At 36.4% G+C, this 24,393-nt stretch overlaps 1 protein-coding gene across 4 annotated transcripts in view; it reads left to right on the top strand.

Annotated features, from left to right (window-relative positions):
• CTNNA3 (catenin alpha 3) overlaps positions 1-24,393 on the top strand; it is a 395,140-nt gene that overhangs the window by 70,241 nt on the left and 300,506 nt on the right. The window lies entirely within an intron of this gene.

Below are 24,393 nucleotides of genomic sequence, written 5' to 3' on the forward strand. Positions count from 1 at the left end.
CAACAAAATGCATTGTGTTTTGGTTGCTGGTGACATTTGTGAACTTAATTTATATTTTGGATACAGGAGGTAATTTTTTGCTATAGAATAAAAACAAAGCATCAATGAAGATATTTTTGATGTAGCTAAAAGAACACGATAGCACAGTGTGGCACTGAAAGGTATTAATCTAGAAGTCTTTTGCCATGAAGCTTTGCCAAGCTGGGTCTAGCCATGTGGAGGAGTGAAGTCAAGATACAATTTGAAATTTTTTTTTTCCTAGGTCCCACTTCTCCTGTTACCTGTGTATTTTCTGTCATCTGAGACTGCGGATAGTGTAGCAATTATTTTTAATACCGCACTATACCCAATAATGGTGCCTGTTGCTTAATTTTGACCTGTTACTGAAATATCTTTTAATGCTTCTGACACCAAAATAACTTCTTAGATTCACAGTCAGGGTGGGGAAGATATCCCTGAGTCCTTGTGTCATTGTCCATCTGCAAAAATTTTAATGCAGCCACTTCCAAATCTGCACAGAAGGATCAAATATGATCTTTTTTTTTGTCTCTGTTGCTTCTGTCTTGCTCCTGGCCTTTCAGAGACTGTACTTTGCTGAGGAGTGGAGTTGAAACAAAAGGAATACTCACATTCAAATAGAAAAAAAAAATTTGATCTTTTTGTGGAAGATTGTGTCCTATCTATCTAGAGTCACTTTGTGTCTGCAAATAAGGAATGACAGGCATGGTAGAGCAGACAAACTGCTGCAGCTTTAACTTAATCACTCCCAATTAGAGAATAAACAATCAAGGGAAAACAATACATTTCTCTTCTTCAAGTTCTTACCTAGTACACTGCATCAACAAAATCAAACTTGAGGATTCTCTCAGGCATTGTAGCCCAAAGCTTTTGAAATAGCACATAAAATGTAAGAAATAATCCAGAGGTGTTATCTGTAGGTATATTTGAAACATGCGTATAAATATTTTGTTTACTTTTCCAATTTTTTCTCTGGTAAAACTGAAAGTGTTTGGTAACTTTTATAATTCATTTATGATTCCTTGCCTAAATGTTCATTGTCTCTTACCACACATATATAAGCTGTTCTGCTTCTCCAAGGATAGTTTCCTCAAGCAGTAGCCAGAAAAGAACATAAATGAAATTAACTGTGGTTTTGGTAAAACACCCTCTAGGCTGTGATAAGCAGTAATACTGGAACAAATTTGCTGCTTATGTGTGACCTTGAAACATTCAGGTCTTGTGCTTTCCTGCAGCAGTTCTGGCTTTCTGAGCCTGTGTTTAAGGCAGGGATTCTTAAGCCAACACAGTAACTGTAGGACTGGGTTGTTTGCCCAATCTCTCACTGTTTTAAGGCTTGGCACAGAGTTTTGCTCCAGCTCCACTGCTTTCTCAGCAGGGTATGGGCCTCTCATTGAAACCTTAATTCTCTTCTTGTGTCAGTGATCTTGGCTAATGGCATGAGAGCAGAAAGCTTTGGATGGGTTTCCTCTAGATAAAATAGGGGTGTTTAACTAATAATACTTTCACTTTACTTTTGCACTCCAAGTATTTAATTTAAGAAAGCAATCTAGACTGAGAATCATAAAAATGTTACCTTTTATTAGTATTTGATATACATGTGTTTCTAAATCTGCATAATTTCTATACACTGTTTTTCAACATTTCCTCAGGGATAGGTCCTCATCTAATAATGCTGGGTAGAAAGAAGTGATTGAAGGATAAACTTCTTTGTATACTTCATTGTCATCTGGCATTTTCCTAAACAAAAGAACTGGTAAATGAAATTCTATGCCTAGTTTGTAACAATAATAAGAATATCAAGAAATGCAGTGTACCACAGGTGGTCAAAGTTCCTTGCCTTCTGACTGTGTACCCTAACCTTTTAATGTCCAATAGGCACAAGTTATACATATCAGGAAACCTTGGAAAGCCTCGTGGAGGGAAAGAGTTGACTTTATGTTGAGAAAAAGGACTCCATGTGTTCACTCAGGAGACAGCTGAACCCTGGGGGTGGTTTGGTGATGGTGCTGCTTCCCTGCAGGGCCAGGGCTCTTGGGTATCTCATATTCTCCCTTGCAGTTGCCCTCAATTCCTACTCTTTTAGTTGGAAATAACTCATATGATCAGCAACGTGGTAGGAGCATTTAAACTGCTTTTAAGTCTTTTTTAGTTCAAGAGGAACAAACAATTTGCATATAGAGAGGCATGTTAGCATTTAAAATAGATGTGACAGCAGGATTCAGATGCAAATAATATCCTAGGTATAGGAACACGAATTCTCTTGGGTGTTAACACTTATATGTTTGTATATGCTGACTTGTCAGGAAATACTTGACAACACTTTTGAAAATGAAACTGGAAATATTCTTTGTAGCAAAAATATTTCAGACCTTTGCAGGAGTTCACTCAGGAACTGCAGTAGTGCCTAGAACCCATAAAAACGCTCAACCTATTTGGAATAACAAACCATAAAAAAAGTGCAGAAGAGAGCAGGCATCTTCATGAAAGTTTACAACCACACTGACTCTTTTTAAGAACTGCTTTTAAAGCTTTTGATAGACATGTGCTAATGAAAAATGAAGGGAATGGCATTCAGCTTACCCTGGCAAGAATTTAGTGAACACAGAGCTTAGTATGATGCCAACTTATATGGTTGTATCATACTCTTGAAAAGATTTTGGAGATTTTAAAATATTAACCTTTGACTTCCTCTGAAAAACCTGTTTACTGTTAAATGACTGCAACAGTAAGTGCTTGAAAAAAAAAATAAATTGTGACAGCTATAGAGTCATTGGACTACTGTAGAATTTGTTGCTACCAGAGAAGTGTCTGTCTGTTGGTGTTTGGATCAAACTGGATTTAACAGGAAGTTGCCTGCCAGTTAGTACTGGCCTAAATCCTCATGGATAACATTTCAGAACTCTGTGAAAAAAAGAGTTGGAAAATAACCCATTCTTTCCAACCATTCTCAAAAAATAAATGAGAGCCATTCAGTCAATGCATGATGTTCAGTGGCAATAAATCTTTCAGGACTGCAGATTAATTCCAGTGTGAAAAAAAATCTTACAGATGGACCACACAGTGTCTTTGTGGAGAAGTGTAGCTGTTCCTGTGCATCATGGAATATAACTATACACCATTTTGTTCAGAGTAATTCTTTTGACATCTACAGTCTTCAAGTTTTTAACGAATGGATTTTATGAAAACGAAACTTCTTCTGTATTACCGCAGTAATAAAGAATTGAGTCGATTGTTTATCTGAGAGTGCCAAAGAAAATGTAAGATTTTTAACATGACACAGCTCTCTGGTACATGAGAGGTGTTAGTTTTCCTTCTAGCATTTGTAGTGTGTATTTATAGATCTCTTTTTGTATCACACATTTTTGCAGTCTCAGAAATATTTTCAATATCATAGATGATTTTATGGCTCTAATGATAATACGGATTTAAATACTTGTTATTAATCTCCCATGTTTTTTCTTGGCTTCGTGAAATAACTGAAGCTCTTTTTAATGTATATCTGTATATGCTTCCAGTTTTCTTGCTAAATTGATACGAACATAAAAGATGATGCACATTGCTAAAATATTTTTTGTCTTTTTGAATGCATAGCTTGTTCAGGAAAAAAAAAAAAAGATGTAACTCCACTTTTCATAAAGTTTGTTTTATATAAAATTTTTTAGTGTCTGAATGTTCAAGATCTAATTATTTCTTCCAATTGAACAACAGCCTTGGCTGTTTACACAGCTGCTCATACCAGAATCTTCCCTGTTTGTTTTGTCTTTTGGGTGCCATAGTGATCTCAGGCAGCCAAACACTGCTGGACCTCCTGCCTCCTGCTGCTCTGCAGTCCCTTCATGTTGGTGTGCAGCATGCAGGCTGTTGTAAGCAGTGTTTTCTATGTCATGTCTTGGTTTTGAGATGTATTCAGGAGTCTGTGAGAAATTTTTAGTCCCAATAGAGTGTTTGGAGCCAAGGTTGAGAATTTTTCTAATGATATGGAGTCCAGAATATGAGTAATAATCTTCTAAAAGATTATGTGAAAGGTTGGAAGATACCTCAGTAAATTATTTCTATTAATAATAATATTAATCCTGCTGTGATTAATGAATTATTTTCCACAGGCTCTAAGAAGAAAAAAGATATCTCACAGCAAACACTGCTGGGTGTATGTTTGATAAAATTTCTCAAATTTGTGTAGCAGATTATAATGAAAGGATTTGATATGTAGCAAGGAAATAGATATTTAACTACACCTAAGCAAAGGAATATGGTAGGCACATGCACCTGAGTACTGATTCAAACTCTCATGTCTGTGTACAACTGTATAGAGATGGTCAAGAATCCCAAAGCTGTCCAGTTGCATCAGCACAACTTTGCATAAGGCTGCTAAACTTGGATTTCCTTTCACCATCCTATACTGGTCCTCAGGAAACAGCCTCAAATATTAGTCTTCTGTATCTGGAGGGGTTATTCTGGGATGCCAGGTATTATGCTGAGGCATTGGCATGGCACAGCATATTGTAGTTTCTAACATATTGTAGTTTCTTCTGGATTGAGACTGTTATCTCTCTGTGCTGTGGAGGTGTTACCTTGGGTCACTGCTAGTATGGGAATCCCTCCAGCATGCTTCACTGCACAGGATTAGTGTTCAGGCTTTTAGGTAACACTTTCAGGAAATGCTCTCTGGAATAATTTGAAACCTTCCTGATACATAAATTTGAGATGGCAACACTACTAAACTGAGAATACTTAAAACATGGGACCAAAACACGAGCCTTACGTTCTGTGTTAGGTCATTCTGTAATTTAGGGACTTGTTCAGACATAGTGATTGAGAAGAAAACTTATGTGTAGTAAGTAGTTGTTTTTAATGCCTTCTTTTTAGATTTTCTCTATTTTAATACAGGCCCTAGGTATGATTACTGTGTGTTTTGTAGCATTTAATTTAGTGGCAGTGCAAGCTGCTGCACTGAGCAAAATTCACGTGCATGGGGTTTTTTAGCCATAAGGGCAATAGAGCAGAAGTCCCTGTGTACTTCTGGCTTGTTCTGACAACGTGCCTGATATTTTTATATAACTCTATACAAGACAGTTATTTTAGTCATAGCCAGAGAAACTGATATCCAGTTTACTGACCCATACAGACAGCCTCTTTATGCCTTTGTAAATCTCTTCTGTAAGTCAGGCACATTTCCTTCTGTATTGGATGTGAAATCTCTTTTTGCTGAGTCTGGTGGGAAGCTTTGATATTTGTTATATCTATCTGAAAATGTGTGTTCAATAGAATCAGAAAGGGACTTCTGAAAGGATTGCAGGAAGTCATCCAGTATCTGTGCATCCCAAACCAGGATTATATAATTGAGGAATTCACACAGATATTTTTTTCTTTAAAGCATCTATTCCTGTCCTCAGAGGAGCTACAGAAGGGGCTACAACCTCTCTGTATAATCTGTATCAGCATTTAACTATCATTTAACTCGTTGATTTTTCTCCAATCTGAGTACAGCCATTTGTGTTGAAATGTGTGCTATTTAAATTGTTTTTAGGTTTAGGTCTGTTTCTTGCATGTTATCAAGACTATTTCAGTTTTAACCTTGCCCTTTCTCATTTTTGTTTTCTCTTTCATCTTTCTGTCTTTTTTGTAACCATGCCTGAGAATGCTTAATTTTCTGCCAGATGGAGGAAACATTTCTGAAGAGCCTTACTTGATCCATATTTCCATTTGATTGCGGTCCATTGTTATCTATGCCAAAATGCTTCCACTGCTGATGTTTTTGTAGCTCTTAAACAATTTTCACTTAGAATATGTTTTCTGAACCTGCTTTGAAGAGTCTTGTTTATGATGGGTGTAGAAACTATGCTAGAGAAATGGCATATATTATGTCTGCTTCCTCTTGACACACACCCATCGCCCTGTTACAGAAAGAAAAGAGATTGTTTGAGCCAACCCAAATTAGCAGAATTCACTTGTCACTTTTCTTTTTTGTGCTTACAAATAACAGTATTTTTTGTTTCAGAGTAAGTTAATTTTCTGTTCCATTCCCCTTCATTGTTATCCTCATCAGTACTCCAACAGGGTCTCAGTTTAATCACTTACAACTCTCAGGACTGATGAAGGTGTGATGGGAGTAAACCGAACAGGTTTAGGCAATTTGAGCACTGCCAAGGTATCCTAGGTATTCTTTAATGTGTTCTTTTCCAATATTAATCTGAAATCTTGTTGTTTTTTTCTTAGTCTAACTAATGATTCTATCTGATATTTCAAGTCAGGTCTGAATCAAAAGGGAAAAAAACAAACAGTGAGCATTTTGTCTTTCACATTATAATCTGTCTCATGAGATTTCCCTCTAGTGCTTCAGCACTTACTTCATCATCCTCCTACTAGCTCAACATTTCCAGAACCTTTTCTTTCTGTGTTTGGTGTCCCTGGCTAATTCAAACTCATTTTATGTCTTGACATTGTTGATTTTTGTCCTTTATGTTTTTGTGTTATTACTTTAAATTTGATTGTAGTAATCTGACCTAGTTTCTCTTTTCAATAGGCTGTCTTTCTCCTCCTGAGAAAATAAAGAAATATTTGAGGATAAAGCCACCTGGTCTTTTTCTCTTCATTTCCCACATGGTGATTATTTATAATAGGTCACTGTGTGTTTGTCATCTGTCTTCAAGTCCTTTCTTTTTATTTTGCTAAAGGAAGAAAGTAACCAAACCCAAGACAGAGTAAATTAGATGAGTTAAATGGCATAAGATGTAGGTGTATCCTAGATGCAGAAAGCAGCATCAGGCTGTGGGACCAGTGGGCTTTTTGCTCAGATGTGGCAATTACTAGAGCAGAATTCAGGGGTCATTAATAAGAGGAGGAAAGCTTTGTGAATGCAAACTAGACCTGTGAATTGCCTTGACCTGATGAAGAAAGATGAGCAGTGCAGGAATAGATTAAGAATTAGAGAGTAGTTTATTTGGGAAACACATAAGGATAAAGCAGAAGGACCTGTAAAATGTTTGAAGTGCAATAGCACTGAAGCATTTGTAGCAGGATAGGTTAGTGGGGATAAAATTTTTCCAAGATGCAACACACTTAGCTCTCTGTTTAATGATAATAGGTGGCATGCATCCACTAGAGAATTTTACTACATTGAGAACTCCTATTTCTTGTTAGCAATGGCAGAAGAACAGCACAGCTTCAAAAAGTTGAAGGTTAGGTAGTGAGTTGTGCAGGTCTGGTGTCCATGTTCTACCTCTGCTCCTTAGCAAGCAATTTCTGCTTTTCTATGTGCTCCAATCCATTGCAAAGCAAGAGCAGTAAGGAAGCATTGTATGTCTTTGTGTAACCAAGTGTTGGTGTCTCTTGGATGGAGCAACTTCTTTATTTGATCCCTATTTGTAGTGCCACTCTTCCTCTGTGGACTTGCTTATTCATTGGTCTGTGGTTTTGCTTGGCAATGAAGCTGCTGCAACAAGTGAAATATTTTTACTGACTGATCTGAGCAACTGCTTGTCATTATTAATCTGAGGAAACTTAACTGTTCTGAAATTTTCTGAGTTAAAGTGAAATTAAAATGTGTTGCTGGGATCTGTTTTCTCAACTTGTTGCCCATTGAAGCATTCTGAGTATGGTCAATTTTTCTTAATGATTTAAATATTGTGAGTAATGCATTGCAACATGGCTGTGCATAAGCAGTATCATAATGTAGTTCAGTTGCTGTGGATCATCCATTTGAACTTTAGTGCGATAGTAAGCTGCAACTGCAAAAGTATAGTATTTATAATATTCTTCAAAGTATGATTCAGAGAATCAAAACATGATTTAGAGAACTGCAGATGATGTGTAAAAGAGAAGTAGTCCTGTAAGTTACTGTCGTTACTGCTCTTATGTTCCCTCAACTGAAAGTTTCACCAAGGAACTGCAAGCAAAGAGGTCTCAAAAAAGGTTTGCAGCATTTAGGAGTGGAGTATTGAGCCTTGCAGAATGTAATCTATTTGTTCCAGTATATAAAACTATATTCCTGGCAAAAAAGGTATCTATATATGTAAAAACTAGAGATCCTGCACAGCAATGTGAAAAGTGGAAAATATGGGAATTTTCTGTTGAATATTTCTGGATTTTGATATACAAGACAGGCTGCCTTTATGCCTTGGCTATGGTAACTACATCATATTGTGAGCATATGGCTCTTGGCTTTTTCATAACTACCATAATGAATTGTTTATTCATGAAAAGCTGAGTGCCTTCTATTGATTTTGGAGTGAAATGTCTGATTTTCTTTCTTGACTGTACAACAGAAAGATGATAAACTCATTACTTGTAGTTTTCCTAATGGGCAGTCTTGCTTTGTAGTTTCTGCAAATTATCAATTTGAAACTTCAGAGTCCTTTGAAAAACTAAATCTTTAATATTTTCCAAAATAAAAAGAACCTGGAAAATTCTGAGAATGTGTTCCATCTAAGCAACAAAATTAATTTTCTTTTACAATTTCTTACTGATTAGGAAGACTTGATTAGTGTCTTTGATTTCTGACCTATGGGATTTGATGAACTCTTTGGTCCAAGGATTTGATACCAGGGGTTCAAATCTGAAATGATTTCTAATTATTAGATGTAATAGGTTTTTTCTGTCTCACTGGCAATCACCTCAGGCCACTTATTAGTCTACCATAATCTACATATAATTAAGCAGAACGTCTCTAGCCCCATGGAGGCAGGTGATGTCACTCATGTTTTCAGTTTCATTTATGTAGTCATTTGCTGAATCAGAACCTGAGTAAGAGAATGACTTCACCAGTGAGTAGGCACTAAGTCTCTAGTGCATCAGGTCCCTTTGTCATCTTGAAGTGATTTCCAAAAAATGTTCCTTGCAGAAAACCAATGAATTTTAATGACTTGGAACAGGTTTTTCACACTGCTAATGGATTGGTAGTCTGTTGGAAAATTCTGTACCTTTCCCTGGAGAGAAGCTGAAGAATAAATTATTACTTAACCTAACAATTTAAATTTGGGTCAATTCTTTGAAAATAAATTTGAAGGTCACGCTGTGGCTGGTACTGATTCCAGCTCAATGATTAAAATCTTAGTCACTTTCTTCAGTTTCTCCTGGATTGGTGTCCAGTGTACAGGAACTGAGTCTGAGCTTGACAGGGACCAACAGATCCAGTGGTCTGTGGATTGATAAGGAGCTTTTTTAAAAAGCAAGATATTAGTTACATTCTTTGTTTTGTTTTGTTTTGTTTTCTTTAAGAAGCAAACTACCACATTTTTTAAAAGCAATTTTTATTTGCACATCCAAAGTAGCTAAAACTTGTTTTACTGATTTAGCCTCTGAATTTTTCTTTCCTCTTTCATAACAGGAAAGAACAGACTCATTTTCACTGAGAATTGGAAGGCTAGGGAAAGATAGATTTAGATGATAATTGTTTCTGTTTTTCCAAATGTACTTATAAGTCTCCTGTATGGATCCTTCACTCTGGAACCCTCTTCTAATCAGTGAGGAAATGTGTTCAGTTGTTGGAGGTCACATTTCACTGTTTCTCCAGTATTCTCTGTATTAATCTTCATCCCAGTTGCACTTGGAGCAAGCTGGACCTCAGTGAGTTTCCATTTTTCATCAGAGGAGGGACAACAGAAAGAAGCAGAAACTTTAGACAGAATATAAAGCTGCTTTGAGCTGCACCTTTGCAAAGCGTTCCAAAAGCTACTAATTAGTAGCAGGTTTCATACAAGTGCTGAGTAGTGTTAAGGTTTTGCTCACTGTAGTGCTCTCAGGGCAAGAAGGGTGATCCCTGGTGGAGGAGGTGGGCAACCTCAGATGAAAGCAATGAAAATTATCTTATTATTTCTGGAGGGAAGTAAGGGGTGTTGCATTTCTTCCAAGTTGACACCAAACCACAAATCCTAACCTCTCTTTGACCCAGAATTTTCATTGAAGCCCATGCTTTTATTCAGGCAGTCTGTGAAGTTCCATGGTCCTGCAGCAGCCACTGTGGGAAAAGCTGCCTCAGATACTTCAGTCGCTCAGATTGCTCCCCTTATCTTATAATAAATTGCTAGTTGGCCAATTAGTTTTCTCATACTGATAATTTATTTTTTTTTCTGGCATGTATATCCATTTCTACCATTATTTTTCCAGTTTACTGAAACTTCAAGATTAGCCAGGTCAGGTACATTTTGGTTTTGCTAGCTGCTGTCTAATTACTATAAACTGTCTTATGTACTTGCCAGCAGTCAGCAACACATATCTCATTCTCTCTTTTGAGGATTCTCACAACTCCCCACACAAACCTCCTTGCAGGTGACTGGGCAGAGGTTCAGAAGCAGTCCCTTGTAAAGTAGAGTTGCCAAATGTACCAAGTTGTCTGACAGCAAGCATGGTGCTGGCCCAGAGCCATCAGAAAGTGCCCTTGCAATGTACCAGCTATTGAATGCAGGATGGAAATGCTATAGAAGGAATTTTTTTTATTATATAAAAAAACCAGTGTTCTTACAGAGATACTAAATAGGTTTTTTATTGATTAGCTGAGGAGGCTGCAATTACCAAACTGTTTTTCAGTGGGAATTGTTATTATGTGGTTGGATTTTTGGCAGTTTCCTATTCTTACTGTGGCATTAATAGGCTGAATCAACAGTAGACTTGAACATATTTCACTGGCCTTCAGAAACTTTCATTTTCAGGGATAGCTGTTTAACACAGTGCTCAAAAGAATTTTATGTGTTTTGCATTAGGGATATTTTTCTGTGCTGAAGTGATTGTTGAGACTGATTTTAAATATAGAAGTTGGCATCCTGTGGCTGCTTAACAAGGACAAATTATTTTTGTCTAAGTTAGAGGAAAAGTGTCTAAAATGCAAGGAAAATACTTAATAACAGACATTCCACAGCTGTTGTGTGGGTGTTGCAAGTCGAGTAAGTATACAGAATGCAAATACATGCACTTGTTAAGCATCTTTTTTGGATGAGTTTTTCTTGTTGTTGTTAGTGTGTGAGAAGCACTTTTAACAGAAGAATATTTTCCATGCTACTATTCCCTAAATATAATTTCTAGTTTGGTCGCAATTCTGGAGGGAAAATGGGGATGAAGAACATTTAAATTATGCTGGACATTTGGGCAATTTTTAAGCAGATTTCTTCAGTTCCACGGGATGGTTCCTGAAAAAACCCCACAAAAACATCAAATAAAACAAACACAAAAAGAACCTTAAAACTGGAAATACATGGCTTTTTAGAAGGAGTTAGGAGTAGCTTTTAAATTTCCCTTGCTAGCCAAGTATCTTTTAACTCCATGTGTGGAACCTTCTTTCTGGCTCTGTCTGGGGAGTGGGGGAGTGAGCACAGGGCTCAGCTGCCTGCTCAGAGCCTCCAGGCACTCTCTGGGCTTGCAGTAGTCCAGATGGCTTTTGTTCTTGTTTGGGACCACCGACTGTTTTGTGCTCTGTTAGATGACACTTGGGCCAGGAGCTCTTCCAGTTTCTGTAACAATTTAAAGCAGTGAGATTTTTTTTTTTTCTTTGTGTGTGTGTGTGTGTGTATTACTATTATTGAGATAATGTCACATACATTTAACAATCTTTCTTAAACTTGCTGCAGTCCCATGTGATTACAAACTCTTTCTGCCACCTCCTGTTTCAGTCTCCCCCTGGCTTGATTGTGCTTAAGAGAACAAAAAGCAGAACGTGTGGCTAACATGATGTTATCTCTCTGCTCACATGTTTATTTTCTCATTTCCATGTAGTTTTTATTTATAGCATGACCTGTTTCTGTTATCTTGTGTCAGGAGCAAAATATCCCTCATGTTAGGTTTGTATAGTGCATGCTGAGGCTTTGATCCCAGCTGCTGTTCTGCAGTCCTAGAGCAAATCGTGCCAGCAGAGGAATGGGGAGCTCCTTTACCTCTTCTTTTAAAGAGCTAGTACTGCAGAATCAGAATACAGTCCACAAATTTAAAATCCAGTGGGGGAACCTATGAAACTCACTTTTGCAATGTACAGACCCACAGCTGCATCTCATATTCGTGCTGAAGGAAGTTTATGTTAAAAATGGTGGAACTTTTTTCTTGAGCAATATTGAGTAAAAATTGAGTATTATAATAAAATACAAAACAGTTATTCCCTTTCAGAAGGCAGTTATGCTTCTTAGCTTTGAAGATCAAGTCTCTGAAGGATTGCACTTTTCAAATGTTCTGTTCACTTTTCAGAAATGACATTCTAATAATAATCTAAAAAGTGAATTGGTTAGATAGGCATTGAGTGTGATCTATCATTCTAACAGAGATCTATTGTCTCATGAAAAAAAGTTGTAATGCTGCATTAATATATCACAAGAATAAGCTAGTAGGAAGGAAACATGTCAAAAAGATTATTTTTGTGCACGCCAAGACAAAAGAACTTTGATGCCGTTTTTATATAAATATAATTCACTGTCCTGAAATTATAAGAGATAATAAGAGACAATGTTAATTGGAATGTGGTTTAGGGTGGACAGAGAAAATATAATTTACTGCATTCTAGTCTCTGCAGGCTAGGAAATTACACCACTCATCTAGAATTATAAGTGAAAGCACTCTGGATGCTTAGATATCTTAGAATTTGTGAGTGTGCTTCAGTTAAAAGACTGATGCTGTAATGAGATGACAGTAATTAAATTTAAATTAATTGGGCTATACTTAGCTAGTCAATGAAATAAATGTCTAAGTTCTGTTTTTAAAAAAACAGATCCAGAGATACAAAAGGTGGCTGTTGTTGTTTATATCATGGGCTTTGATTCAAAATTGCTTGCAATGAGTTACCTGGCAGTTTCCCCTTAGTTTGAGGGGATTTTGGGTAAAATCTGTTTAGTCAAATTGTAATGAATAATGGAAAATTACAGGCTTGTTAGGAATGTGGTATTCATCTCAGAAAGTACACAATGGCACAAAGTTCTTATGCTTAAGTATTCAGCACTTGCTGAGCACATGAAGCAAAGTTTCTGCTTGAAATGTGGAAAAGAAAAGGTTTTAAATGCTATAGGTGTTGAGCTGGCTTCTGTGTGATAAATAACTTGGTCACTTGAAGTACAAAACTTTGTAGATTGACTTGCCTGGCTTTATTTTAATAATGAGGACTTGTGAAATCAAATCTAAAATATGAGGTTATATCTACAGTATCAGTCTCAGTGATGGTTACTCAGCCTCTGTTCCCATCTGCCTTGTGTTATTTCCTTCCTTGACACCCAGCTGGAGAGAAAACCCTGACCACAGCAATTGCAGAGGAAACCAGGGGACAGAGAAACTGAGATTTCTTTCTCTGTTCTATTACACTTGAGATGTTGGAGTCCCCTTTCCCCCTTACCAGGAGGGACCTGTCAAATATGAATTTACTTGTCAAATCACATGCCCTGAGACAATCTTAGGCCTCACAAAACACATAAACTAAAAACTGATGACTGTATGTACTAGTCTGCTATATGTGCTTCTACTTGTTGCCTTTAACTTTTCTCCTGCCTCTTTCCTTAAGTAGAACCTTGATTTTTAACTTATTTTTATTCCATGTTTTCTTTCTCCATATCCACTTTCTACATTACTTTCCTTCATTTCCCCCATCATTTTACTTTCTCTAATATTTGTCAAAATCCTCTTTCGCAGTCACAGTCTCCTTCACAAGAGCCTGTGGAGAATATATGAGGACTGGAGGAAATAGCTTTTTTAATATATTTCCTGCTCATAGTTGACAAATTTCTGCTGTGTGGTTACTGTAGAATCTTTTCTCATTATTGGTTAGGGGGAGTGGGCTGCTGTGCACAGGTCTTGCCCATGGCTGTAGCTGTGAGCAGCAAAGGGGCCGTCTCTGAAGGACACAGAGATCAGACCAATTCACCTTGGGAAATACACTTCAAGTATGTGGGAAGAATCAGGTAAAATATAAGAAGTATGCCTTCAAAGCCTGGGATAAATAGGCTTTGGTGGGATACAGACAAAAAAAAAATAACAGAGCCTACAGAAAGCAAACCGTCAGGCCTCCAAAGGCTAACAGGGTGATTACAGATGATTTCTTTAATTCTGTAGAGTTTTGCTTTTATTTTGTGAGAAGTAGAAAAACTATGCCCTTAGTGACTAACTGGAAAGATATGTGATTAATTAAATGCAATGTCTTATAATTAGTATGGAGGAATTACTTGCTTAAAGAATAGTGTTTAAAACCGATTTAGATAAAATTGTTTTTTAACATCGAGTTTGTGAGGGAAGCTTAGAGTTAAAAAATACTTTCAGTGTAACAAGACAAATAAGAAGGAGATGGAGACACTGTCTTTCTGCTCCTTTACATTTTCAATCCTGGTGCACTCACACGATGGTGGCTTCTTTGTCAGAGCAGACTCCAAGGATGATGGATTCTGAGTTTTCTTCTATCTGAAGTGTCTGAAACATGATGCTGTATTTTGTATTCAATCTTTATTATTAGAACTGCAACTCTACATGATATTAATGGAAGCAAATCTTAAGCAAGTTTTCTTCAAAAACTGGAAATACTGTATTTTCTCAAGAAAATACAGTTCAGACTATATTAACATAGGGAGAATACTTCCCCTAGCCTTTAAGTTGATAGTGCCTGTACCCATCTTTTCTGTAAACAAAGAAAGCATCAGATAAGATAAACAAAGGCCTTCAGATATATGATGAGATCAGTTTTAGTCTAACCTATTCATTCATCAGCATTATGAAGAGCTGAAAGCAGGTTTTTTTTAGTCAAAAATGTTGCACAGTTTTTTTGGCACTTCATATTTCACCTGCCATTTATGTTTTTTCTTCTCCTCATTAAGTGCTTCCAAACTTAGATAGGATTTGAAATCATATATGGGGGGAAGGGAAATCTACTAAGATATTTCCTAAATAGTAGGAGATTTCTGCACTGAAGATGCATAATCAGAGCCTCAAAGTACTTTGAGGTTAGTGATTTACATGTATGTGTTTTTTAATTTTTCATAACAGTAAATTGCTTTTCCCTTACCCCAATGAGGACCATTCAAGCACAACCTGGTTATTATATAATACCTTGACAAGAAAGATTCCTGACTGTCCATAAAGCTACAGAATATTCACTTGCAGCCCTTGAATAATGAAAGTCAGTGTATTTTAGCTGGACGTCCAGAGATCTAGTCCAATGTTTTGCACAAAGCAGGGCTAGCTTCTAAGTTAGATCAGGTTCCTAAGGTCCTCTCTGGTTGACTTCTTTGAGGATTTTTAACAATGAAAATTTCATAGCCTCTCTAGGTCTCCATTGCAGTTCATCACCCACTTGTGATCCTAAATGAAAGAATTGTTTCTTTCTTATTTGAGAGAATGTTGGCTTTTTTTTTCGTGGATTTTTACGAGCACTTAAGTATCTCCTGAAGATTGCATCATTTATTTTATCATCTATAAGGTTCAGGGAGTTAACTAAAACTGATGAGGTGTCTTTTGATTCCACAGGGGAAAGAATGGCTTATTAGGAAACACTTCAGTCTGGGTAATGTAAATATTTCTCAAACAAGAAGGCTGTCCCGCATTCCCTAAACTGATGTCCTTAGAGTATTGTAGTTCCTAACTAGAAGTGCTACTGATGAGGACCTTTTCTTTGACAGTGACCTTTTGTTAATGGAAAACCAGAACTCATTCTCATTTGTGCAAAATGATAAAAAAGACGTCACAGAAATAAGTGTATTCTCTTGTGATGAGGGGTTTAGGAGAAAAATAATGAGTTTCTCCAAAGCAAGGATTTGATACTACTGAGAATAACCATACCTAAACAAAACCTTTTAACTCAAAAACTTCTCAGGCAGTCTAATTAGATGAACCTCCAGATATTATGATTCATTAGTGTTCCTCCATGCTGTTGATACCACAATTCAAAATTATATTAATTCCTTATGAATATAAGGAATGGTACCCAGAGTTTTCTCTCTCTTAAATGAGTCAAAGGAATTGGGAGTTCAGCATGTGAATAGGTATAGGATGTGTGGCAAAAAATTCTACCACTGCTTCTTGAATCTGGAAGTTCTTCACCATTTCCTCTGTATAAGGAATAGACCCTTATAGGCTGTTTTTATTTGTCCCGAGGTAGGAAGATGATGGTGATAACGTGAAGTAGATTTATTTGATTCTCATTATTACTTTGATCAGCTATGGATTCATATGCTATTCTTTTGGAGATGCAGTGCAACTCTGTAACAAGTATAATAAAGGACAATATGATGAAGGTAAAAATGTCAGTGTTTAACAGATTTGATAAGGTCCCTATCAATTTTTCCCTAATGACTTTAAGCTGTGACTTCTTTCCACTTCTTTTTCTTGTATCAGTGAGAATCATTATGTTTTGGATGTTGTCTCTATTGAATGTGGCTGTCTTAGAGCATGTTGCCTGTGATATCCCGTGCATTAAGGTTAAGAATTGTGTTGGACCCACTGAATCATAACAGGTAGTGCCATTGTGTGATAACTCTTACAAACAGGCTTGCTAGGGGTTTTGTAATATTATGTGTCTGATACAGGCTAAAGCCTGAATTCTAGCCAGTTTGAAGGGCCTTTATATGACTGAATTTCTGATAGAGTCTTCAGGTTTGAAAAATGGAAAATATCTTTAGGATATTTTGTTCTGCAACAAGAATCATGATAAAATGTCTTATTTCAGATCAGCTTACTTTGGCTCAATTTTGTCATGAAATGAGCACCTATTTTCTTAGCTATTTAGAGAGCAGGAAAACTGCATTTACCAACCTTATTACTATGTAAGAAATGTACTATAAGTTTAGTTCTCACTCTGCTAGGAGACCAGGACAACATTGTCTCTTTCTGAGTTATTTCAACAATAAAAACTTGGTAGCTGAAGTATAAATTAAAATGGGGGTTAAACTACTGCCAACACATTGTTGTCCCTTAAGGTAAGGCCATGCGGTTCCACACTGATCTCATTCTTGGAGGAGATATTTTTAATGCCTTCAACAACACAAAAGCATTTTCATTCCATGGATTTTGAAATTACTTGTGTTGATAAAGGCATTATTGCACAATGTTTTTAGAAATAAAACCCTTAAAATGTCTGCTGTCTAAAAAAAAAATGTATTTCAGAGGCTTTTCTCATTTTCTGACTCAAAGCCACAGGCTGGTAAGTCGTACCTCCTCATTACTAAACAATTCAGATTTTGTTCATCCCTTAAAAACTTGTTTCATGATGTTCTCAAATAAAAAATAATTTATAAATACTCAGTGAATATGTGAGTTTTGGACCCAAAAATTTGGATTTTGTCTTTAAAATTAATGGAATTAGATATTGGCTACAATATATACCATTTTTAATACTACTATGCTAAAATACATGCTTTATATAGTATATTGGGTAATACTCTTGGGCTGGCCACAATATGCTGTGAAGGTCATGCAATAATCTCTTTAGCATAAAGAAAGATGGTAGTATTCAATATGGTGGCTTTCACTACTGTTCATAAGAATACATCTTCAGAAAATCCAGCTGTTAAAACCTTTTTCCCTGAGATTTGCTTCTTGTGGATTTGTGTATCATACACCTATTGTGGGGTATAAATCCTCTCATCAGCACTATACGTATGTCAGAGCATATTCCATGTAAAACATAACATGCTAAGCTTGAGCTTTTAAGCACTTCTTACATTGATTTTACAAGACTTTTGTGATTTTTATGCATCTTGAATTTTGTTTAACACTGGTATTAAAGGGTGTTCTGCATTGAAGTGCCACCAGGGCAGATGAATAGAAGCTCTAATCTCAATAGAACCTATGTGAGGATAATTTCTAATTTTTATAGGAATGTTAAAGCGAGGAAACCAAGTTCTTTATTTTGCAGCATTTCTTGACAGATACTGGTGCTTTAAATTATACAGCTGTTCTTCCTCTGTATGGATTTTGTAGTGCTCACAGCAATTTATAGGTCTAGAGTGCAGCTGCTGAAAGTCATTTATTCTCAGTTCTGTATTAAATCTATCATATACAAATGCATTAACATTCAGCACAGACCTCAAGGGCTTATGGCTTTTTCTTTCTTGTTCTGAGTCGCTGTCCTGTAAGTGTTTGTGAGGTATGCAGGAAACAACATTAAAAATCTTAAAATTATAGATAAGAAAACAAAACAAAACAAATGATTGTCTGTGATAAATATCTCGTTTTGCAGTTTGAGCTGAACAGCAAAATCAAAATCTACTGATGACATTTCTGAAATTGGTAATGCTAATAAGCTTGTTTTGATGCATTAGCACTTCAGTTCCATTTGCATGAGTGCCACTCTTTACCTGTCTTCATGTTACAGAGACTTATTATTCACTGCTTGAAATTCAGTGTTTGAAGTGTGTCCATCTTAAGAGAGTGAGGTTATGTCATTCTTTTACTTAATTCGGCTCTTTACTTTTAAAATATTTTTAATTAGACAAATGTAAACTAGCTTAGTTTAAGTATTTGGAAAGTATTAACAATGAATGTTAAAAATAATTAAACTTTAAGTGGAATTTGATGGAAGAATTGAGATGATGACTGTTGATTATGTAATATGAGAACATAGCAGTTGGGACAAGCCACCTGAGTCAAACCTTTTTATTGTTGATGATTTCAGATCTTTCATATTGAGGTATTAAATCTAGGAAAATTGAACTATGCTCTGTTCAAGACAAGAGAAACTTGTACCTAGGGAAACCTGAGCTGATTTGTTGCAGAAGGATATTCTGAACTCTTGTGCAGAGCAGAATATGATTCGTTCAGATACGATTTGTTGTATAAAAAGAAGGCTAAAAGAGAACAGGCTACATGGGAAAGATCTGTTTGTTTGGTAGATGTTAAACTGCATATTAGTGGAAATGCTAATGGACATGATATTCCCCTACTGATAGTTTTACTTAAGTTGTTTCTTAGTAGCTTAGTACTACTGAGGCAGATAATGAAACAGGTTATAATAAATATTCCAAAATACCTTTTAATTTTAAAATCTGAAAAAAAGAAGTAAAAAATAATCACATGTGGAGGTAAGAGAATTTAGTTGTGGATAAATGTTTCTGCCACATTTTTTCAATGAGTCATCTTCCATTGAAAACAATCTAGGCCAAAGTAGTTTCTAAAAGCTTTAACAGCTGTATTCTGTGGATTGTACAACAGAGCTTGCTATATAACTGAATCCTTCCCATCCATTATTTCTTCATCTTAATCTTCTTTACGCATTTCCTGTTTCCCTCTCTTCAAATTTACATGGTTTTCTGTTATATTTACTCCCTTTCTTTTTCCTTATTTCCTCTCTTCCTGCCCTTCACATTTTTCATTAGTTATCTTCTCTTCAAGATGTGATAAAACCTTCCAGAGATTCCTAACTTTAGGGACCTCCCCCTGCTGAATGTCTCCTTCTCTATTTCCAGGCAAGCTCATGGCAAATGTGTGTTCATGCATAAGGCTTATTCCAGCAAACTGCTTGCAGTTCATAGACAAAAAGGGTATGTGTATGTGTTACTAATATGGTGCTTATGAATGCTGCTTACATACTAACTATAGTATCTATTTATATTTAAATATTCTTACATATATATATATATAAAACAGTTATGCATGAAATATATATATATATATAACAGTTATGCATAGGAGACTAAGAACTGTTGATTAGATCTGAAGTCAGGAAAAATAAATCTAGAGGCTGGTTAATACTTCTTTAGTAGAAAGTTAGCTTGGAATTCCTGACAGTCAAGCATATACGATTTGCTGCTTTGTAAAGGTAGGTTCCTAGAGCTGGTAGACCTAAAAGATAGATCTTTTAAAACAGCTTTTTTTTTTTTTTTTTTTTTTTTTTTTTTTTTTTTTTTTTTTCTTTTTTTTTTTTCTTTTTTTTTTTCTTTTTTTTTTTCTTTTTTTTCTTTTTTTTTTTCTTTTTTTTCTTTTTTTTTTTCTTTTTTTTTTTCTTTTTTTTTTTTCTTCTTTTTTTCTTTTTTTTTTTCTTTTTTTTTTTCTTTTTTTTTTGTGGTGCCTGCAAACGTTGTTTTGTAGACTGTCAGTGTTTGAGCATTGTCTGTCTATCAGAGAAGACAAATGAGAAAGGATAATATTTACATTTCTGGAGTGTAATAAAGTTTGTTTCATCTACTTGTTTGAAGTTTCTATTAAAAAATTAAAAAACCAAAACAACAAAGGTGAACAAACTGGCTTGAGTAATACAAGCTTTCTCTCTGAAGGAGCAGATGAGTTACTTTAAAGATCAGTTTCTGTCTCTATGACACCAGAAGATCTAATGATTTTCTTTCCAGAGGTAACGGCAGGATTGTGATTCAGTCAATGAGAAACACACAAGGTGTGTTTAAACAAATTCCTTTGATGTACTGGCATGCTGAGTTCACTGGTTTACATTCTCAAAGACATTTAACTTGCTGTGAATGGATGTAAGGTAAGCTTTTATGGTCATAGTGCAGCTCTATGATCTAGTGATGTTTTGTGTGCTAACAAAACCATTATCCCAAGCCAGGTGTTTTTCCCAGTGAATGTTTCTGTCTGTCACTTAGACCAGAAGCTCAAGTGTATAGCTCAAAGCACAAAGTGTAGGAAGGGGGTCATTAAAGCCATGCTGTTCAACTTCTGTAAATTTAGCATTTTTTAGAGTAGGCAGGGTCAGTGTTATGAAAGAGTCTATGGCAGGTGATCCCTGCTCATGGTAAATGTTTATCTGTTTAGCAAAAGATATTGTGGGGGTGTCCTGTCCCACTGCCTGCACCAAGGGGACACAGCTGTGCCAGGTGAAGGGATCTGGGTTCAAGCAGGAGGCCAGACCATCGGGAATGTGTGTGGAGATGAGGCAGGTCGGAGGGCAAGGTGGGAATTCATGGATAAGGCTGAGGTCAGGCCTGGTGAGGGTGCAGTGAGAGGCAGCTCAGTGGTGTCTCAGAAGCAGCAGGGTGACAGGGCAGGACTGAGCTCAGGAGGTCAGTCTGTGGGATGAGCTCTGTGAGCTCCATGTTCACCATAGTTTGATGAACTGAGGGCAGGGACTGCAGGTCCCAGAGTGAGTGGAATTGGGGCTCCAGGTCCCAAGTGGGAGGGGTGGATGGAGCCCCTGGCTGATGGCTGGGCAGGGCTTGGAGCCCAGCAGTGCTCTCAGGGCCCTCACAGGTAGAAGCCTTTAAAACCTGAGTGAAATCTGTATTATCTAGAAAGAAATGACACAGCTGAATAGCAATGTGGCAGTCAGTATCAACCTCCAATCTTTTTCACTTCTCTGTGAGATTTTCTTCCAGTTAATAATACAGTACTTATGAAATAGATAAACTGGAGCGTTAGCCAGATTAACAGCACATGGATGCACTTGGAAGAGTTTAAGCTTTGCCATTGTCTTTAATTCACCTCGTTGAAGCAATTTGGCACTAACTTTTGGCTGAAGGCTGAACACTAAAGCCCATTTTAAGCTGCAATATAAAGTAATTGGTTTGTCCCCTAGACTGTAGTAGTATAGAATTGTGGGGGTTTGTATGTCTGTTTTTCCTGAGTATAGAACTCAGTTCAATGACAACTGTCCCTGAGAAGAGTGAGCTGGGGGACTGTAGTGCACTTCATCTGAAGCTGCCTTTGTGACCCTTGTGTTGACTGCAGCCTGTGTGAAAAATGGGAGTGTGTTTTATACCCACAGTGATACCTGGATCCCACGTTGTGCTGAAATGAATACTCAGTCAACAATAGCTGTCTTCCTGGTGTATTGTGCTGTCAAACCTTACATGTAGTGTGTGAAAAAGAGCAGATTATTTTTTCTTTTTTCTTCTTGTTGAAGTAGTGCAATCAAAGCTTAACTGTGAAGGTCATTCCCAAGTTTTTCTATTCAAAGTCACCTTGTCCATTTACCATGTTTGGCTGGAACAATCCACAGCTGGGAATCCGTGACTACCCATTTTTTCCATTATAATCAGGGGCAAATGTGAGGAAGATGTAATAGTATGTCTGGGAAGGGGGCTGGGACAGCAGCCTGGAAATCATCACTGTATTGAGCCTCTTAGATTGGCAGTGGTTGGAGACAGGATAATCTTTGATCTCAACTGATCATATGACATCCCTTAAACGTTTGAACTCTTATTTTTGGAATAACAAGAAAGTGTTAAGTTGTGAAGAAAAAGAAAAATAGACTAAAGCTCAGTAAAGTAACTGGGTCAATGACAGATGCCCAAATATTAGAGTATGAAGAAAGTGTTAGTAAGAACTCTTTTGGAAAATTTCTCCTCTATAGTCCTGTTTATCTTCTCCCTCTGTGCAGGTGGAAGATGATTCATCCAGACTTAAAACAACCTCTGAGTAGCAAAGACCATACTCATAGTTTGTATTCGCTTCATCTTGTTCTGGTGCTGTTTTGCAGTTATTTCAATACTGTCTGTACCTACTTTTCTCTGTATTATTATTTTGCATGCTTGAGTAACATGTTGTTACATTCTGTGTTAAAGTTACTGTAGTGTTTTGGGAAAGGCTCAGTACATACCAAGTATCTGAGTCCAGCTTTCACTACAGCCATATTCGACACAATTAATGCTCAGACCTTTAAAAGTCTATGGCCTTAATTTGGAAGCTTGTCTAAAAGTGTGGAAATCATTCAAATTTAGCACACTGCACATTAACTTGTTTAGAACTGTGACAAATTGGTAGCTCATAGGAGAATGTTAACACTCTGTTTGCAGTTCTCAAGTGATATGTATCAAAGGATAACTTAAAAGTAACTGCACACTTTATCAATATTGTTAACTTGTGTTTTCCAGTGGTATGTTCTCTTTGAAAAGTGAAAAAGGAATCAGATGGTTTCTGTATTTTTCTCTCCAGTGGAAAAAGTTTATAGACTATAGGTTAACAATCTTTTTTTAGAGACTTTTTTTCTTCAGAGAACTAGTTACATTACTCTGATAATGCACATTTGCAAAGATTTGGTAGAGAAATAACACAAGTGTAGGGTTTTTTAGCCTGCTGGTGCAGAAGGTCAAATTAAGATTATCAGCTGTGTTCAGATCAGATGAAGAATATTGAGGAATTTATTCTTTGTCAAGGTGGAAAGGAAGAATAGCTCTACAGCTTTTTTAAGGGCTGTCCAAAGCTCATAATTGAACAAAGTAGTAATGTATTTCATGGGCCTAAGTACTTATTATTCTTTTTAGCATAATTAAGTAAAAGTGATGCTTTTCATAGGTGAATTTACCAGTACAATGATTCTGAAACTCTATGCAATATTGTGTGGAACAAAACCTTCTGTCTTTTAAAAACATTAACATACTGAAGTTTTTTGTCTGCTTACAGATGCCATGTTATTAACTTGTCATTCCTGACTTTGTCCTGCTGGCTTGCCAGTTTTGGATTTCTTATGAATTCCTTGTTCCTGATTAAACAGTGCTGTTTTAGAGGAAAAGGTAGTCCTGTGGAATGGCTTTTCATAGTTTCCATATGATGCAGCTAAGGAAGAAATGGTTAGGAATAGAATGCAGCTAGATTGAAGAGTTACATTAACGTACCATTGGATCTCTAGGTTTGTGGTTTCCTTGCAGCACAGGAGAAAAGAAAGCATTCTGTTGTCTTGTAATTTAATTGTAGGAAAGGCAGATTAAATAATTAGAGCTGAAATCTTTATTTAAAAATAGATAACACTTTTTTGCTGAGAGTGCACTGGATAAATTGCAGATGTTGGAGGTGCACTAGTGTTTGGATTTGAGAACACTGGGCAATGAAGATGTTCCTGCACAGTTATTAATTTATATATTGCTTATTGAAAATGTAATTATATGTTGAGTATTAATATGCCCAAGAAAATTACTTTTCCTACTAATTGAGATGACCACCTGGTGGAATATTTGTTTGCTTCTGTTTAGCGCTCCAGCTCTCCACCCCCTCTCTCCTTTTTTCCCTTTTCTCCATTTGTGGTGGGCTTGCTTGTTTTTTTATTTTATTCCTGAGATTTCAGTCAGTCTGAGAATTAAGATGAAATCCTATGTCAAATGCATGTCTGGCAGTAAATGAGATTTTAAAAGCATAGGACTGATTCATTTAATATTAAATGCTTTCTTCTCATCCATAAACTTATGAACATTGTGAATTGAGAAGGGAATACCATGATGCCTTTTAAAATAATGCATATAGAACCTGATGCAATGTAAAGGAAAATAATTAAAAAGACTTCAGATTGCTTTAGAGCAGGCTGCAAACAGCTTTGTATATGTTCTCTTCTTCATTCTTCATGTACCTCTTCTCATTATTTGAAGCTGGTGCCACAGGCTTTTATTGTTCTGTTTTCTTTTCCTTTTTTACTTCCCCCCTGAATTTTTTTTTTCTGTTTGTTTTTCTTTTTTCCAAAGACAGAAGATGCAGAAGAACAGTGGGGAGAATGTCTAGCATAAAATAGTTCCTCACAATCCTGAGGTTGACTTTATGATTACACCAGAGGCC

This window comes from Heliangelus exortis, chromosome 7 (assembly GCF_036169615.1).
Source record: "Heliangelus exortis chromosome 7, bHelExo1.hap1, whole genome shotgun sequence".
NCBI lineage: Eukaryota > Metazoa > Chordata > Aves > Apodiformes > Trochilidae > Heliangelus > Heliangelus exortis.